This window comes from Vigna umbellata, chromosome 9 (genome assembly GCF_029865625.1).
Source record: "Vigna umbellata cultivar VRB3 chromosome 9, Vumbellata_1.0, whole genome shotgun sequence".
In the NCBI taxonomy this organism is placed as follows: domain Eukaryota; kingdom Viridiplantae; phylum Streptophyta; class Magnoliopsida; order Fabales; family Fabaceae; genus Vigna; species Vigna umbellata.
This window is the reverse complement of record NC_142173.1, coordinates 44,670,773-44,689,939: the sequence shown is the minus strand read 5'-3', so window position 1 is coordinate 44,689,939 and position 19,167 is coordinate 44,670,773. Positions and strand designations below refer to the sequence as shown.

At 34.3% G+C, this 19,167-nt stretch overlaps 2 long non-coding RNA genes across 2 annotated transcripts; both read left to right on the top strand.

The window, feature by feature from the left end:
• Window positions 1-2,472: 2,472 nt before the first annotated feature.
• Window positions 2,473-5,548, top strand: LOC148193657 (uncharacterized). The gene is made up of 3 exons (XR_015782395.1): window positions 2,473-2,980; window positions 3,159-3,246; window positions 5,285-5,548. It is a non-coding gene; the product is annotated as an uncharacterized LOC148193657 (long non-coding RNA).
• A 1,302-nt stretch (window positions 5,549-6,850) lies between these two features.
• On the top strand, window positions 6,851-8,016 carry LOC148193656 (uncharacterized). Its single transcript, XR_015781931.1, has 3 exons — window positions 6,851-7,170; window positions 7,780-7,850; window positions 7,930-8,016. It is a non-coding gene; the product is annotated as an uncharacterized LOC148193656 (long non-coding RNA).
• Window positions 8,017-19,167: the final 11,151 nt, after the last annotated feature.

Sequence of the window (19,167 nt, the reverse complement as noted above, 5' to 3'; positions counted from 1 at the left end):
CTGGTGAGTCCCTTTCGTAGTTCGTCCTTAGGTTCTGGAAAAATAGAGTTTTAGTTGCATGCAAACTGGTATTCTAAGAGTTCTGTAATCTGTGGTTAGATTTGGTTCTGGAAGAGTCAAGAATCCTAAGCAAAACGTAGTTGGACGAAGCCATTTTATACATCTAGAACAAGCTTGAATTTCAATCCGGGTAAGGGAAGTTTATATGTTTAATTTATACTGTTTGATTTATGATCTGAGATGCATGTATGGAAAGCATGATGTTTGAGTATTTAGAAACGTTTACTGATATGGAATATGATTTCTGGTTTGTTTTGCATGTGTGAAAAATATGAAGTTGAGTTGTTAGAAATGATCACTGATATCTGATATGCATTCTGGTTTGGATGAATCTGTCATGAACTGATACGGCTTGTATGAATTATATTTGATGTTGAATTTGTTTTAAATGCATGTTGAGTTGATTATGGATGAATGGAGAATGGCTATTGTGTGGTTGGAATGATTTTAAATGTTGAAATCTGCATGATGATGATGTTTGAAGGGAATTAAACCTGAAATGGAAGTATAAAGTTGGAAAATGGAAATCTGGAAAAATTCTGCTAAGTGTGAAAAATCTAAATTTTCTAATCCTTCTCTGTTGCTAAAAGGACGTTCGTCACTGTACGGTCTTAGACCGTTCGGTTTTTGGTTAACATGACTTAGATTGGAATTCATTCATTTGGAATGAATTCTGCTCGAGAACGAGCGTCCCCCAATTGAGTGAATGAGCGTTCGTTCTGCTCAGTATAGATCAAGATTTAAAACTTTATAAATAAGTGACGTTCGGTCTTAAGTCGAGCGTTCGTCCTCAATGGCGTTCGGCCTCATGTCGAGCGTTCGTCCTTATTGTTGTTCGACCTTATGTCGAACGTTAGTTCTAGAGAGCGTTCGTCCTTATACTGAACGTTCGTCCAAAGTTGGCGTTCGGTCCTATACCGAAACGCTCGTCCTATAAAGCGCTTGGGTTATAACCAGCGTTAGTGCTGATTCGTGCTTGGTCATTGACCTAGCGTTCGTCCACAGCAGGGTTCGGTTTCTAACTGAACGCTCGTCCTTATTATTGAATTCTGAGCGAACGTAATTGACGTTCGTCCAAAGTAAATTTCTGAACGTTCATTCATTGACAGTAAGAGTTGTTTCTGTACTTTAAATATTCTGGTTATTTATCTAAGTTATTCTGTAAGATAATTATTTCTTTTGATTCAACCTAAAGTTCTTGTACTCAACATCTTCTAAGTATTATTCTGAACTTCTAAATTCAATCTCATCTAAATTCTTTAAGAATTCTTAATGTCCATCAGTGAATAAGAGTTCGTTTCTTTTGTTCAGAAACGTGAAATCAAAGTTCTGTAATAAGTTCGTTTTATTTGAGTAAAGAATGCATGACGTTAATGTTAAGAGAGTGGAACACAGAATGAAAATGTGAAAATGAGAAATGTTTAATGTGGACGAATGATATGTTGAACGAATTATTGGAATTGGATTTTTACGAGCGTTCCAGGGAGGAACGTCTCTTATATGATTGAATATTGAATTGGTAAGGTATGACTGTGGTTAGTTAATGCTGGCTTGGTCCATCCTGATATTCCGTGATACACCTCTTCAAGTAGAAGGGGGTAGTCATGCGTGGGAATGGCAGGAGGTCCTTAGTCCATAAGTTAACATGGGCGACGTAAGAACGGACTTACCTCGAGTGGCAGCTGTTTGGTGTTACCCAGTTACTACACCACTCGGGTGCAAGGACGCCTGTAACTACATGGTTCATACAGTCCGGACGGTCGGTCTTATTATATACCTTTATATGATTATTATTTGATGAATTACATGCTGTATGTGTGTTTAGAAATGTAACTGTATGTGTTGATTGTATAAATTAAATATTATAAGCTTACCCTTGCATTTCCATTGTGTTGTCTCTTGTACATGTATACTCCGTCTTGTCAAATGCAATGATCATCCGTTGTGGATGTGAGCAGATGGTGGTGCATCCCTTGAAGCAATGCTGGAAGAAGAAAATTTGGACGACTCCAATCTGGTTGAAGTTGAAGTAAAGGCCGAGCCTTAGAGTGCTCGTTGTAGTTAGGCTGTATATGTTAGCATAGTTATAACGTTCGGCCACCTATTTTGTAAGGCCGTTCGCCTTATTCATCTCTGATGTATTTTGGTGCTCGTTAGTTTATGTATTTAAGAGCGTTCACTCTTGGTTTCATTGTATGCGTATATACGCGTCCTATGTACTGATGCCGTTAGGCTTTTAATCCTGTTTTAATGCAAAGACTGTTTGTGATTACTGTTAATTGTAATTAATTCTGAATTATAGTGATTACTGTATTTTGGGATGTTACAGTGATCAAACTATAAAATTTAACATTTTAATAATAAATATTTTTTTTACACAAAATAGTCTGTCACATTTAGAAAATAATTGAATGATTAAATTTATGTTTAAATATAAAATCTGTTTTAGTTTGTAAAATATTTAAAATTAAAATGAATATAAGGTATAAGAAAAAAAAATTCATTGGACGGTCAACCAATGAGGCTAGCGAATCTAAAAGGCAACCGAGAGGGTTGGACGGTCGACCAATGAGGCTAGCGAATCTAAAAGGCAACCGAGAGGGTAGTGATGTCTTTTCACCGTGAAAGGTTAATAGAGGTGGCGCCAACATAATGTCACGTGGCAGTGCATTAAATAAGCTCCCACTCACACATCACTTGCCACCTCACGGTAACTGTTTTCCTTTTTCTCTTTGAGTTTTCTTTTCTCTCTCTTCAGTTCTCAATTCGCATTCATTATGCACTCATCAGAGCATCGTTCTTCTCAGCGTGCGTTTCCGTTGCAGCAATGGAGTTTGAGCGCCCAACCGCCGCACCGCTCAACTCGCCATGACTACGACGAGGCCTCCATGGAGCGCAGCAAGAGCTTCGTCAACGCCTTGCAAGTTTCCTCTCTCTTATCTCTTATTTTTTCTTCTTTGCCGTTCTTGCTTTAATTTGAGGTCTGTGTTTGTTTGATTGACTTCACCAATGGCATTTCGGATGCATTTTCTCTTTTTCCTTTTCGCAATTTCATTCGTCGCGTATCTTCTCAGCGTGCGTTTTCGGTTCCGTTGCAGCAATGGAGTATGAGCGCCCAACCGCCGCACCGCTCAACTCCGCCATGACCTACGACGAGGCCTCCATGGTTTCGTCAACGCCTTGCAGGTTTTTTCTCGCTTATCTCTTATCTTTTCTCTTTTCTTTACCGTTCTTGTTTTAATTTCAGATGTCTGTTTGGTTGACTTTGCCGTTCTTTGCAGTTTGGGAGTTGTTTTCTTTTAGGTAAATGTTTTCCAATGTGTGGGGTTGGGGTTGGGGTTGGGTTGGCTTTCTTTCTGCTTTTATCTGTCATGCAGTGGTTGTCGTATCACTGGTTCACCTTGTTGTTGCTGGTTTATTACACAAGTCACTTTTGTTTATAGTGAGTACACAAATCACTTATGGTTGTCACCTGTGTGCAAACAACTTCTAATTATAATGTTTGGACCTTCCCTTATAGATAAGACTTTGCAGAAAAAAATAATAAGAACCTCAAGTGGTGAACAAGTTTAACTGTTTAAGTTTAATTCATGCTATAGAAAGTTACAAAAATTACAATAGCTTTGGACACTCACAAACAATACTTAACACACCACTATAACACTGGAAAATTGAAAGAATTAGAGATTAGGATGTCTACATAGGCTACGGAGGTTAGACCATCTAGGGTGCCAACATTGGGATCTTGTAAGTTGATGGTTATTGGATTTGCCTGATTTTAACAATCATAATGAGCTTTTAGACCATCACATCTAAGGTGCTAAGTTTTTGAAGGGTTATATGAATCATGCAAAGAGTTAAAGTTTGACACTATGAATTCTCGAGCTTTGAAGTTAATTGGTTATGGTGTTGAGAATTTTAAAGTTTATGTACTTTTTAAGTCTAACTAAGTACTGTTTCTTTGTACTCATGTCATGTCCATGATTTTATACAACTAGTGCTAAATTTTATACAATCTGCCACGATACTTAATTTTACTTACTATATTATTTCCCACCAAAATGTCTAATTCATGTTTCTCACTATTTTTTTTTCAAAGTGGTGTAAATAATTATGGTGTTTTCTATGCGTTCTACTGGCTTGTAAACACAAGGCAAATAAATAAATTTAAAATAATTCAGAGAGTTTTTAAGCGTGATAATTGAGAAAAATAAATTAATTTCAGATCTTTCTAAGCTAATTGTATTTTTTTTATTAAGTTGTGTTTAGGGTCTAATTTATTGTTTTTATGACATTTTTGATTTACAGAGTAAAATTCTTGATTTTGTAAATGTGTTAATACAATGATTTTAGCTATTATTTTAGGGTAATTATAATTTTGATTAATTCTAACTTAGTAAAAACTATAATTCTCATTTTAATTCCTAGATACAGTGGAGATTAATAATTGTTCTGTGAATTCTATTCCATTAAAAAGAAACTAGGATTTTATTGTGTTGAGAGTTAGTTCACTGTCATTTCAATTTAAGGATTTTAACTAATAAGTTCTTTTATTTATAATTTTTACTAACGAGCTTTTGATTTTGACTGAGTTTCTAGCTTTGTTTTTGTTTTTGCATGCGGTACATACTACATAGTATTACAACTATGTGTTATTTTTTTACTTGAATAATAGTAAATAAATAAATAAGTATAAAATACTATCAACTAATACATGATTAAATTGAATGAATTTTTAAGAAAATAAAAACTTAATTGAAAAATAAATAACTTTCTATAGTTTAAATGTTTATTTTTTTCCTTTCAGTTTTAAAAAAATTAAAGAAAAGCAGAATAAGATTTTCTTTATAAAAGGTTTAAAGTGTATAAAAGGAAATCAGTGGAAGTGTATAAAAGGTTAAAACTGTATGAAGTTTTTTAATTTTTCTTTATCTGAACATAATGTATTCATGTTCCAATAGGTCTTTTATTTCAGTTTAAGGAGTTTAAGGAATAAAGGCACATTATTCAAAAAAATTCATGAAGCTTGGTAGCAAAAACGCACCTTGTGTAGTTATTCAATAATCATCACAATTCATTAGGATTTAGGATGTTATTATTAGTATTTTGTTGTTTTCTTATAACTTGTTATTTTCACCCTATCTTTTACCTTCTAATCATATTTCTATCATTAATTTGACTTTACGAAGACATAAAAGCTTTGAATTTTACTTCATAATTTCAGGTGGTACACTTTTTCTATTTCATAGAAAGGCTTTGAGGTACTTTAGAAAGTATGGATATAATATGTACAAAATTCTACAATTTAGTAAGGTGTGGTGGATAATATGTACAAAATTCTACAATTTAATGAGGTGTGGTGGATAATTAGTACCAACTGTTTTGTGCATACAATGGATTACGGCTTTGCTAATCATCATCGGGCAAAGGAGGGTTTAGGAGGTAGAGTTCGTCTTATTTTGTCTGGAGCAACACGTTTATCTGCACATGTGGGGAAGGTTACTTACGGGTTGTGACTTCTTGTAATGTCCGACAAGGATATGGTATGTTCTTTTTAAATATGAGAATCAAACTTATATCATGCTACCACTTTTCAAGAAAAATGTCATTAATTTGATTTCCATGTGATGGTGACACAAACATATGCTCTTAGTTGAAAATGATTTTTTATCAACAAATATTGGTATTTTATTTTTATCCAAGGATTACATATGTTATAATATTTTAAAGAGTGTTTGTCACAGTTCAAAATAGCACTAGGTAGAATGGAACCAGTTTTATAATTGTTCCCTTGTTGTAAAGGAAGAGTTTCTTGTCTACAATATCAATTGTGCAATTAACCATGATAATTTTACTATGTCTTTCTATTTGTTTTGTTACAAGTGATTTATACATCTTGTGGGAGTCTTCGCAATAAATACTTTGCAACCCAACTAGGAGCGGAGAAAGTAGTTGACTTCATAAAAGGTATTCTTTGAAATTTGTAATTCCATATATTTCTCGTTCATTTTAGAAAAAATTTCGTTATCTACCGATGAGTTATTATGTTTATCTTTTTCACTATGAAATTATTCAAGTTCATTATTGCTCTAAAACTAATTGAATTTTATTGGCTTTAAGAAAGAATAAGATACTTGCTGAAATGGAAACTGTTACCCAGTGTTTGGGTCCACCAATAACTGTCAACGATCAAAATGTAACAAATGTTTGGTTGAAGATGAAAGATAAGGTACAATATTGCATTTGATTTGTTATGTCTTCAAATATAATTAGTTGTAGTAATTGTCCGCAATTGAAAATTGTTTGTCTTATCATGATTTTTCTTTATTGTGTAGCTTGAAGGCTTGAATTATGTACTACTCGATGAAGTCGTAGTTGTTTCCAACGCTACCACCCTCATTATTGGCACTGTTGTGTCCCTCGACTCCCAAGAGCTACTCCTTCAATTGTAGTAGTGACAGATAAAAAATCTTATGTTCTCCTTATGACACTATTTATTTTGAACCAAGAATTGTTTAGCATTGTATGAGTACCATTTGGAGGCATAGGGCGTAGGGCATAGGGCATAGGGCATAGGGCATAGGGCATAGGGCATAGGGCATAGGGCATAGGGCATAGGGCATAGGGCATAGGGCATAGGGCATAGGGCATAGGGCATAGGGCATAGGGCATAGGCATAGGGCATAGGGCATAGGGCATAGGGCATAGGGCATAGGGCATAGGGCATAGGGCATAGGGCATAGGGCATAGGGCATAGGGCATAGGGCATAGGGCATAGGGCATAGGGCATAGGGCATAGGGCATAGGGCATAGGGCATAGGGCATAGGGCATAGGGCATAGGGCTTAAAGGCTTAGGTCAAAGTATGATTAGGGATTAGGGCTTAGTATACTAAGACATAAGACTTAGGCCTTAAAGGTTAGAACTTAGTGCTCTGCCATTTGAGTTCAAATTTGTTCTCAAAGTTTGAATTGCTTCAACTAATGGTTTTGTTGTTGTGGTTGTTTTCTTTTTAACATTGCTTACTTGTTGTATTTTGTAGATTTTTTTGAAACGGAAATTTAAGTTTCCGAAAGAGGATGAGGCGCACAAATAAAATCAAAACATTATGGTAGAGATATCTTTTCATCTTTTCATTCAAGTATTCCACAGTGTGATGCATTGCTGTTTATTTACATTTCAGAACATTTATTGTTTATGTTATGCATTCATGAATGATTTATGCATTCATTTTTCATAACACCTCTCTTTGATTTTGGACTTGATTTTTATCTCTTTCTACCTCACCTATACCTTGGCCACATTACAAGCCTTGATTGCAGTCCTATTGATCTCGAGTGTATTTCTAATTCAATTGGTGCGATTAGAAGTTTTCCAAGTTTATGATAGGGTAAATTTGCATAATGTGTTGAGAGTTAAACACCTAGATGTTGAAGTCTGAGGTTATTCTTATATTGACATACTATAGAGAGAGACCGAAACACCTCATATCCTAGGACCGGTGGGTTATGCAATTTTCCACCTTCATTTTAGGGCCATTCAGGATTTGTATGATGTATGCAATTTGATGTCCTGTCTATGAATGAGATTTGTCACAATTGTTGTCTGCATACTTTGATTTTTAAATACTGTCTTCTTGCTTGCATGCATTTGGGATAATTAAGGTTGATTTTTCTTTTCCTTTCTTTTTTTATCTATGGGAAAATTATGAGACTTGTAGTTTACGGGCAAAGGCTATGGATGAAGGGCGATTGTTTGAGAAGCTGAAAGGCTCCCAAAAATACAAATTTAGTATGTTCCTATCATATTTTTCTATACTATACTGCAGATAACTTGCCTTTGAATATTTTTAACCTTTGATTTCACGCAGAAATTCAAAAAGATTATATTCTGTTGACTAACAAAGAATATGCGTCAGACATTCCTAAAGATGCCTAATGCAAAGTCAGTTTGGGAGTTGTTTCTTTTAGGTAATGTTTTCTTTGGTGAAATTATTATCCTAATTTTTTTGATTCTGATGTTTCTTTTATTTGTGCAGTGTTTTCACTCCTTAATATCCTAGATCGTGTTTTATGGCATTGTGACTCCTCATGAAAAATGAAGATGGAATTTATCCAGGTAATTTTACTTAGTTTCTTTCTTCAACAGACATAGACTGTTGTTGCAATTTTGGAGCTTATCCATGAGTTCTCTTTTGTAGTAGGAGGGCATGTGCCTTTTCGAAGGGCATTTGTAAGCTCATTCCAATGTTTTATTGGAGGAAGTCGCTGTCTTAGTCTCTCTTGGACTGTAGCAGTCCACCAGTGCATTGCATATCCTTGAAAACTTAGGGTAGCAAGAGAGACTTTTCTTTTTCTCCCACTTGATGGCAAGCACAAATTTGCTCTACCTTCATTTCCCAATCTGGGAAGCCTAACATTATCTTTTCCATGAAAATGAGGCAATACTACATTAACTTCCTAAGGGTAGGAGGATTTTCGAATTCCCTCCTATGTCTTCTTGATGAAGAAGGTTGATGATAATATTCTCCTACTCTTAAGGCCTCTTGTTCATATTGGGACTCTCCACTATAACTTCTCTCCCTATTCGGACTTGTTCCTTTCTCAAAAGTTTCAACTCATTTTCAACCATGGCACTATTGCTCTCTTTGGACTTTTTCTTGACTTATTTTTCTCTCAATCTCATTGAGTTGATTGACGAGAGTTTGGAATGAAAATTGATCTTTGGGAGGATCACTAATTCTAGGGGATTGTCTTCCAGACATTTTGATGAACTTAAAAGTTTTCTTGAAGTAAAGACTAGAATTTTTTCACTTGAGGACAATATTCCAGGTAAGAGAGGTGAACCGTATAGGTTGCTTAAATACGAAGTCTTGCCTTGCCAAATATATCCCTAGTTACTTACTAAAAGTCTTTAAATCAAAATTACCTCTAAATTCATTAAATGTTTAAAGACACACTCAAACTCAAAGAAAACTAGACCCTAAATGCGGACTTCTAAGACTTGGCCTATGCGCTTCCAAAAATTGAAAGAAGTGAGATCTCCTAAGTGAGGCTTGGAACTTTGTATCCAAGACACACTCACTGTCTACCAATTTTATATGAACAATTAAAAGCAAAGTTTGCAAGTGATGGAAGAACACTTGTGAATTCTTCCAAGTCACTTATTTAATGGCCAATTACAAGTATTTTTGCAAGAAATAGAAATCAAACAATCAAGAGAATAGAAAGTAAAAGTGGTGTGCAGCTCTGGCTTCTCTCAAAGGAAGTGAATTTGGTTGATTCACACTAATCTCACAGCTGCTAAGTGAAATATGCTGCTGTTGCAGCAACCAGATTTTATGCAGACCAGTGAAGAACGTGGTTCTGTGCACCAAAAATCAGCCCCAAGGTTGATCTTTCCTTGCTAATCCACTCCCTAAGATGCTACCAGTGTTGTGGGACGTTTTGAGATAGTTCTGAACCCAACATAGAGCTCATACAAACCACCAATAATCAATTATTAAGCCAGAAAATCAACACTGCTGCTGCCCGAAAACTGTTAAACCAGAATGCACAACTGTAGTTTTATCAAACAGCTTATGTGCAGGATTTTCAAACAACTTAAATCAATGTTTCCAATAAATGGTGGCACTCAAAATGAACTTAGGAAAGGATCTAGAGTGGATTTGAAAAGCAAGAAACAAAGATAAGTTGCAGCTATGATCAATTCGAACCCAAATTTAAACTAGGCAAAGTGTTTGACAAAATGCCTGGCAGAAGGCTGAAAAATGTGCATCAGAGTTTTCAAATTTGCTTAGTACAGGTTCAAACAGCTTTTTACAGTGCAGTTTATGGTAAGATTTGAATTGTGCACTTCTTTTAATTCAATTGAACCAAGCTTTTGCTACCAATCTAACATTGAATCTGATGCATTAATCATACCAAACTCTGAATTTTCAAAATCTGCAACTTATATCAGAAAAAGTGTTGAAAATTGGTGGTTTAGATGGTCAATTTGCACAAACGTGTTTGGACTTTCAATTTAATGGTTCGAGCAACTTTAGTTTACCAAATATGACTTGTGCAAGCTGCCAGCAGAGGCTAAATGCTAGCAAATCAAAATTTCACTAGTTCAGTTGCCTTTTAACACCAAATTTTACCAATTCACCAACCAAACTTCAGCTGAGGATTCAAACAAAACTGTAAACAACTTTTATGACTCCAGGACAGCAAATTAAACTTGAACAAGACTCTAGAAATGCATTAAGAGATGTCCAGAAGTGAGTTCTAAGCTGGACAGATTCAAAAATCAGGAAAAGACTCAATCAAAGTGTGTGCAGCTCGGTCCAACTGCTCTAGCAATGAATTCTGGATTCTGCTGACTGGTGCAACCAGTTTTTATTGTCTTAGACAATACAATGTTCATATGGTATGCACACAACGCAGTCCAAGAATTCAAACACAACCAGAAAGCAAATTTCCACACGTTGTAGTTCAGAAAATTTAAAGCAGATTCAAAAACTACATCAATTGGCAGTGCACTGTGATGGAATTCAAGATGCACTTGAGCTCTTTAATCATTGCTCATCTGATGTGCTTCTATTGAAAAACACATCCAGTTTCACAGATTTATCCAGGCACCAAAATTACTCAGGATTTTGACAAAATTCAAGCAAATCACATGACTGGACAAAACAATGCAGATTTTAAAAAAAAATTAAAAGACTCAAATCAATGTTGATCCGATTGAAATGATGAACAATAAAGCAATTAAAAGCTGGAACAAACGAATCAACACAATGGAATCTACTGGAATTGAAAAACTTAAGGAAACAGTGCACAGATTCAAGAAAAACACGAAGGAAGTGTTTATGACAGTATGGAATGGGAAGAACACTTAGCTGGAGCGTGATGCAGAACCTAGGCTCTGAATACCACTTGATGAGTTGCTCCAGCAAGAGTGACAGGTTGAATGCAGCGGAAAATGGAAACCAGAGATGGGCAGCGGAGATGCAGAGTGAAAATCAGTTGTATAAGTGATGGTTGAAGAGCTGTTTGGGAGGTTGAAAGCTAGCTCAGGCGGCCTTCCACTGGAAGGAAGCTAGATGAAGAAGGGAAGCTCATTGGAATGACTTTTGGACAGAGTTTAAGGTGCTGAAAATGCATGAGCAGAGTAAAACTCAATATTCTTCAAAAGTGATTACAAAGGAGATCTAGGAGTGAATTTATAGAAGGAATTCAGCTCCTATTTTGGGTATCAACGGTGCTAAAAGATTCCTACAAATGTGGATCTAATGCCACGTGTGCAAGCATAAGGTGGGTGCTAAAGATCTAGAATGAGCACATATACACGTGCTTTAAAGTGAAGATGGGCTAAGCACTCCTAGACCTTGCACTGGTGCACCTTCATGCCTGCAATTATGCTTTCCTTGGCTAGCTTCTAGTATTTGACCTTAATTATTTGATGGGCTTGGGCCCAAGTATCATGTTTTTTGTGCAATTGTTCTATTGCAAAGGTTTGATGATTTTGTTGATGTTACTTATGTTATTACAGACATTGGGTCAAAGCAAATGCGGATTCGAACCTGTGCTCCGGATGTTTAGCAGTTTGGATTTACTCAAGCAGAAACTCGAGTTTTACAACTCCCAAGGTAGATTATTGTCTATCTATGCTAGTACTCTGACATTTTTATCATGCACTCTCATTATTTTTGTCATTTATTTTGTTTGTTTGAGATAAGCTATATACAGAGTTGTAGTTTTATCAATTGTTTGTCCTACTAATGTTTTGTTCAATGTAAAGTTGTGTTCAGTCGGAGATCAAATTTTTATTATGTTTTGTGAGGCTAACTTGGCCTAAGTCTATTGGCAAATTGAGAGAGTTTAGTGTAACTGACTTGCTAATTGTTTCTTGTGCAGATTACTTAAACTGGAGCGCAATCAAGATAACAAAAGAGAAAATTTCTATTGCATTTACTTCAACTTTTAAAATTGTTTACTACTACGACATTCACTTCCAATTTTTTAAATTTGTTTGCTGATTTATATTCTTCATTTCCATTTAGTTCCATCTCAATTAGAGTCTAATTGGATTCAAGTATTTCTGAGTAGACAACAGCAACAACACCTCAGTGTGGAGCTTGGAGCAGGCTAGAAACAACCATCCAAATAGGGAAGTTGTCTAACTTACCTTTGTTTTGAATTGTTGCTTCGGTTTTAGGTCTTAAGTGATAGTATTGAATCGATACCCTACTTATTGAAGTTTAAATATCTGTGCAGCTTTGGATTGATGAAAATAGGAAGGTTAGTGCACAAGATTTAAAATTGAGTGCAACTAGGATCCATTTTCCACGTCAATTGTGCAAGACCGGGAAAGGGAGAATTCTTTATCTTGTGCATTGTATCTTGCAATCTGTTTAGGCAAGAGAATATTAAGCTGTGTGATATATGTGTGCAGGATTGAAAATCAGACCAAAAGAATTGAATTAAAGGAGCACAAAGTTGTCCAGAAACAACAAAAGTGGAGCACGTGATTTTTGTTTACCTTTATTTTGTCCACAAAGTTTACCTTTCTTTTGTTTCAACATATTAATTCTAACTCCTTTGGCAGCCTTCTTGGATAATTGATGAAGAATTTGACATGGGTTATCGCGGGAAGAAATCTGCACCAATTGTGACTAAATCTTCAGTTGAACACTACAGGTAATATATTAATATTTTTTTCCTTAGGTAATTCTTAGTTGATTCAAAAGCTTGGTGTCATGAGTTGAAGTGCTTAGCATATGAGAGATTCCCCTTTTGTACATAAGTTTGCATATTGAATCCTTGTTTATATGTTTTGATATTTTGTTTTTTTGCATATGATATGATAATATTTTTATTTTCTACCATTTTGTTCTTTTGAGCTTAATTCATATATACTGGTTTGCAGGGTGCCAATCCAACAAAATGAATTATGAGCATAGAGGTAAATTTTTTTTTGGATTCCCTTGCCTTCTGTTTTCTGTGTTTTTTCCATCTTAATTTTGCTGCTCGCTTGGAAGTAGTTACCCTACACGTGGGAGTTTTCTGCATCATTCATGTGTTGACATTTGCTTGTATTTGGGGTTTGAGTATTTATTATTATTTTTATGTCTATTTTTATTTCATTGAGCTGGGACCTTACATTTATTCTGATTTCTATTGATGAATACTTGGCATCGGTGGTGATGCATTGGAATATCTTTTTTGGGATATCTTCATATATATTGTATTTATTACCACGTGTTTGCTAAGCTCAGTTGATTATTTAAAATGTCTTTGATATGTTCAGTAGCATTATTCTAGGCATAAGCTAGTTTTTGTATTTTTAGTTGCAAGTTTGTAAGTACCTGTAGTCATAACTTAGTTAGATGAATTGGAAATTGCTTAGTTGTTGTTTAGAGTATTATAGTAGTATTAGGTTTGATCAGATTTTATATGTTCATTCTAATTTATATTTTGTAGATTAGTTTTAAATTCAACTTTGCATAGTGAATTTTTGTTTAGTATTTGTTTGTATTGTTTTTAAGCTTTCTACATTAATTTTTACCAATTAGAACTTGTTGAGATAGTTTTTGTTATATTTCCCTTGGTTTAGTAACTCATAATTCTGCATAGCTTTTAAATAGGCATAGTTTTAGTTGATAGATTTTAGTGAATAGGTTAAAATTCGAATCTGTGATCAATTTTAGTAGTTAACTTTTTTTCTAGCTTTCATTAGTTGTGAAACTTGTAGAAATGAGGTAGTTAGTTTTTAATTGGTGTTTGTATGAGTACTTATGTTATGTGCTGTTTTTCTTGATTTCATTCAGTTTTTATATATATATATATATAATATATGTAATATGTATATATGTATATATGTATATATGTATATATGTATATATGTATATATGTATATATGTATATATGTATATATGTATATATGTATATATGTATATATGTATATATGTATATATATGTATATATGTATATATATGTATATATGTATATATATATATGTATATATATATATATATAGTCAAGATTTTATATTTTCTCCCAAATGACGTAAATATGAGTTCAGTTAAGTAATTTTGAAGTCGTGTGCATAGTTACTTTGTTATTAGATATCACTTTTGTATTTAGTTGTAGAATAAATGTATAAGTGTGATTTCCTACAGAACCAATCTCTATGCAGGTAGCTTTCTTAATTAAATTCCTTAGTATGTTTCATTGAGCTGCTGAGACTTTACATTTATTCTGATTTATACTGATGAATACTTGACATAGGTGGTGATGCATTGGAATCTCTGGTGCTGCATTCTTTTGGGATATCTTCATATATATGATATTTAATACTACGTGTTTGCTATGCTCAAATCATTATTTAAAATCTGATATTAATAAGAATTGCAGGATCTTTTTGGTCTTTGATCTATTCAGTAGCATTAGTCTAGGCATAAGCTAGTTTTTGTATTTTTAGTTTCATGTTTGTAAATACCTGTAGTCATAACATAGTTAGATGAATTTGAAATTGCTCAGTTATTGTTTAGTTGATTATAGTAGTATTAGGTTTGTTCAGATTTTATATGTTCATTCTAATTTATAGTTATTAGATTAGTTTTAAATTTCAGCTTTGCATAGTGAATTTTTGTATAGTACTTTTTTGTATTGTTTTTAAGCTTTCTACATTAATTTTTACCTATTAGAACTTGTTGAGATAGCTTCTGTTACATTTCCCTTGGTTTAGTAAGTCATAATTCTGCATAGCTTTCAAAAAGGCGTAGTTTTAGTGGATAGATTTTAGTGAATAGGTCAAAATTCGAATCTAGCATGAATTATAGTAGTTAACTTTGTTTCTAGCTTTTATTAGTTGTTTGAAACCTGTAGGAATCAGGTTAGTTAGTTTTTAAGTTGTGTTTGTAGGAGTACTTATTGTTATGTGCTGTTTTTGTTGATTTAATCCAGTTTGTTAGATTTATATAGTCAGATTGTATATTTTCACCCTTTTGAAGCAAATATGAGTTCAGTTAGTTCAGTTAACTGATTTTAAAGTTGTGTGCATAGTTACTTTGTTATTAGGTAGTGTTAAAATCATATTTTAGAACTAGTGCAGTTTTATTAGCCTAATTTTATTAGTTAGTGCTGTAATTTTTAGTAGTATAGGTATATTTTGATTTGCTAATGATTCTTAGTAACTTGTTCAGTCTTTTGTAACCTTTTAACATTCAAAACTTGTTTTGGCACTTACCTTGAGGTTTTATTATAGGGTAGTTACAATTCTTGCATTTTAACTTAAGACTGTCAAGTAAGTTAGGCTTTAGGTAGACAAATTTTTGGTTTGTGATAGAAATAGATATTGTAGTAGTTCTTAGACTGTTTGAACCATTTTGAATATGTTTAGATAGCTTTTATGTTGTATATGTGATAGATTAGTGCAATTTATAGTTTCTATGTAGTACAACTTAAGATGAACCTGTAAGCCTAACTGACTTGCTAATTGTTTCTTGTGCAGATTGCTTAAACTGGAGTGCAATCAAGATAACAAAAGAGAAAATTTCTATTGCATTTACTTCAACTTTTAAAATTGTTTACTACTACGACATTCACTTCCAATTTTTTAAATTTGTTTGCTGATTTATGTGCAGATGTCAGTTTGATTTTGGTATATTCTTGATTGCCATTTAGTTCCATCTCAATTAGAGTCTAATTGGAGTCAAGTATTTCTGAGTAGACAGCAGCAACAACACCTCAGTGTGGAGCTTGGAGCAGGCTAGAAACAACCATCCAAATAGGGAAGTTGTCTAACTTACCCTTGTTTTGAATTGTTGCTTCGGTTTTAGCTCTTAAGTGATAGTATTGAATGGATACCCTACTGATTGAAGTTTAAATATCTGTGCAGCTTTGGATTGATGAGAATAGGAAGCTTAGTGCACAAGATTGTAAATTAAGTGCAACTAGGATCCATTTTCCACGTCAATTGTGCAAGACCGGGAAAGGGAGAATTCTTTATCTTGTGCATTGTATCTTGCAATCTGTTTAGCCAAGAGAATATTAAGTTGTGTGATATATTTGTGCAGGATTGAAAATCAGACCAAAAGAATGGAATTAAAGGAGCACAAAGTTGTCCTGAAACAACAAAAGTGGAGCACGTGATTTTTGTTTACCTTTTTTTGTCCACAAAGTTTACCTTTATTTTGTTTCAACATATTAATTCTAACTCCTTTGGCAGCCTTCATGGGTAATTGCTGAAGAATTTGGCATGGGTTATCGCGAGAAGAAATCTGCACCAATTGTGACTAAATCTTCAGTTGAACAATACAGGTACTATATTAATCTTTTTTTCTTTAGGTAATTTTTAGTTGATTCAAAAACTTGATTTCATGTGTTGAAGTGCTTAGCATATGACAGATTCCCCTTTTGTACATAAGTTTGCATATTGGATCCTTGTTTATATGTTTTGATATTTTGTTTTTTTGCATATGATATGATAATTTTTTTATTTTCTAGCATTTTGTTCTTTTGAGCTTAATTCATATATATACTGGTTTGCAGGGTGCCAATCCGGCAGAATGAATTATGAGCATGGAGGTAAATTTTATTTTTAATTCCCTTGCCTTTTGTTTTCTGTGCTTTTTCCATCTTAATTTTGCTGCTTGCCTGGAAGTAGTTACCCTACATGTGGGAGTTTTCTGCAGTATTCATGTGTTGACATTTACTTGTATTTGGGGTTTGAGTATTTATTACAATTTTTATGTCTATTTTGTTGTTTATTTGGTGAGAGTTTGATCTTGATTGAGCTGAAGGAGAATAAGATATTTCTGCAATGAAGTTTTGTTTTTGATATATTGAATATCTACTCTATTCAGAGAGTTTCAATTCTTTAATTATATCTCTATGCTTATATTGTGCCAGTTATGGGTATCCTTGGCTCCTGAACTACTTTCACCCAATGGTCTTTATCATGTTGACAAAAAAATCGCCAGCCTGCAATGCTCATGGACTCGGACTTTATTGTGTACCTTTATACGATACCTTGGGTATGTCACCCCTTCGTTATCTTGTTTCTACACCATGTTCATGCTTATACTCAAATGCAATTAAAATTTACTTTTGTCATCTATTATTGTACAAAGAGTTGCTGCTATCAAGGAACTGTTATCTCAAAAGCTTTGATGTTGTGAGAAAAGTTGCAACATTTGTGGCCATGTAATATTTTTTTTCTATTTAATCCTTAATCGCATCCTTGACCATAATCATAATCCTTACTCTAACCCTAATCATAACTCTTACCCTAATCTTAGCTCTAAATATAAGCATAAAACCTTAATAGAAGGTTCAATTGAGACTTTAAGATTCAATTATTTAAGATTATGTTTTTCTTAAACTTCATTCTTTTTCGTGGCTGCAGGGGTTGAATGATAGTTCATCTAAAACATCCTTGATATAAGAAAGAAACGCTCATGCCCTAGCCATAATCCCTACCGGAATTGGTGAGCTTTAATTTACCAGCTTTCAAAATTCTACAATTTAGTAAGGTGTGGTGGATAATATGTACAAAATTCTACAATTTAATGAGGTGTGGTGGATAATTAGTACCAACTGTTTTGTGCATACAATGGATTACGGCTTTGCTAATCATCATCGGGCAAAGGAGGGTTTAGGAGGTAGAGTTCGTCTTATTTTGTCTGGAGCAACACGTTTATCTGCACATGTGGGGAAGGTTACTTACGGGTTGTGACTTCTTGTAATGTCCGACAAGGATATGGTATGTTCTTTTTAAATATGAGAATCAAACTTATATCATGCTACCACTTTTCAAGAAAAATGTCATTAATTTGATTTCCATGTGATGGTGACACAAACATATGCTCTTAGTTGAAAATGATTTTTTATCAACAAATATTGGTATTTTATTTTTATCCAAGGATTACATATGTTATAATATTTTAAAGAGTGTTTGTCACAGTTCAAAATAACACTAGGTAGAGTGGAACCAGTTTTATAATTGTTCCCTTGTTGTAAAGGAAGAGTTTCTTGTCTATAATATCAATTGTGCAATTAACCATGATAATTTTACTATGTCTTTCTATTTGTTTTGTTACAAGTGATTTGTACATCTTGTGGGAGTCTTCGCAATAAATACTTTGCAACCCAACTAGGAGCGGAGAAAGTAGTTGACTTCATAAAAGGTATTCTTTGAAATTTGTAATTCCATATATTTCTCGTTCATTTTAGAAAAAATTTCGTTATCTACCGATGAGTTATTATGTTTATCTTTTTCACTATGAAATTATTCAAGTTCATTATTGCTCTAAAACTAATTGAATTTTATTGGCTTTAAGAAAGAATAAGATACTTGCTGAAATGGAAACTGTTACCCAGTGTTTGGGTCCACCAATAACTGTCAACGATCAAAATGTAACAAATGTTTGGTTGAAGATGAAAGATAAGGTACAATATTGCATTTGATTTGTTATGTCTTCAAATATAATTAGTTGTAGTAATTGTCCGCAATTGAAAATTGTTTGTCTTATCATGATTTTTCTTTATTGTGTAGCTTGGAGGCTTGAATTATGTACTACTCGATGAAGTCGTAGTTGTTTCCAACGCTACCACCCTCATTATTGGCACTGTTGTGTCCCTCGACTCCCAAGAGCTACTCCTTCAATTGTAGTTGTGACAGATAAGAAATCTTATGTTCTCCTTATGACACTATTTATTTTGAACCAAGAATTGTTTAGCATTGTTTGAGTACCATTTGGAGGCATAGGGCGTAGGGCGTAGGGCGTAGGGCGTAGGGCGTAGGGCATAGGGCATAGGGCATAGGGCATAGGGCATAGGGCATAGGGCATAGGGCATAGGGCATAGGGCATAGGGCATAGGGCATAGGGCATAGGGCATAGGGCATAGGCATAGGGCATAGGGCATAGGGCATAGGGCATAGGGCATAGGGCATAGGGCATAGGGCATAGGGCATAGGGCATAGGGCATAGGGCATAGGGCATAGGGCATAGGGCATAGGGCATAGGGCATAGGGCATACATAGGGCATAGGGCATAGGGCATAGGGCATAGGGCATAGGGCTTAGGGCTTAAAGGCTTAGGTCAAAGTATGATTAGGGA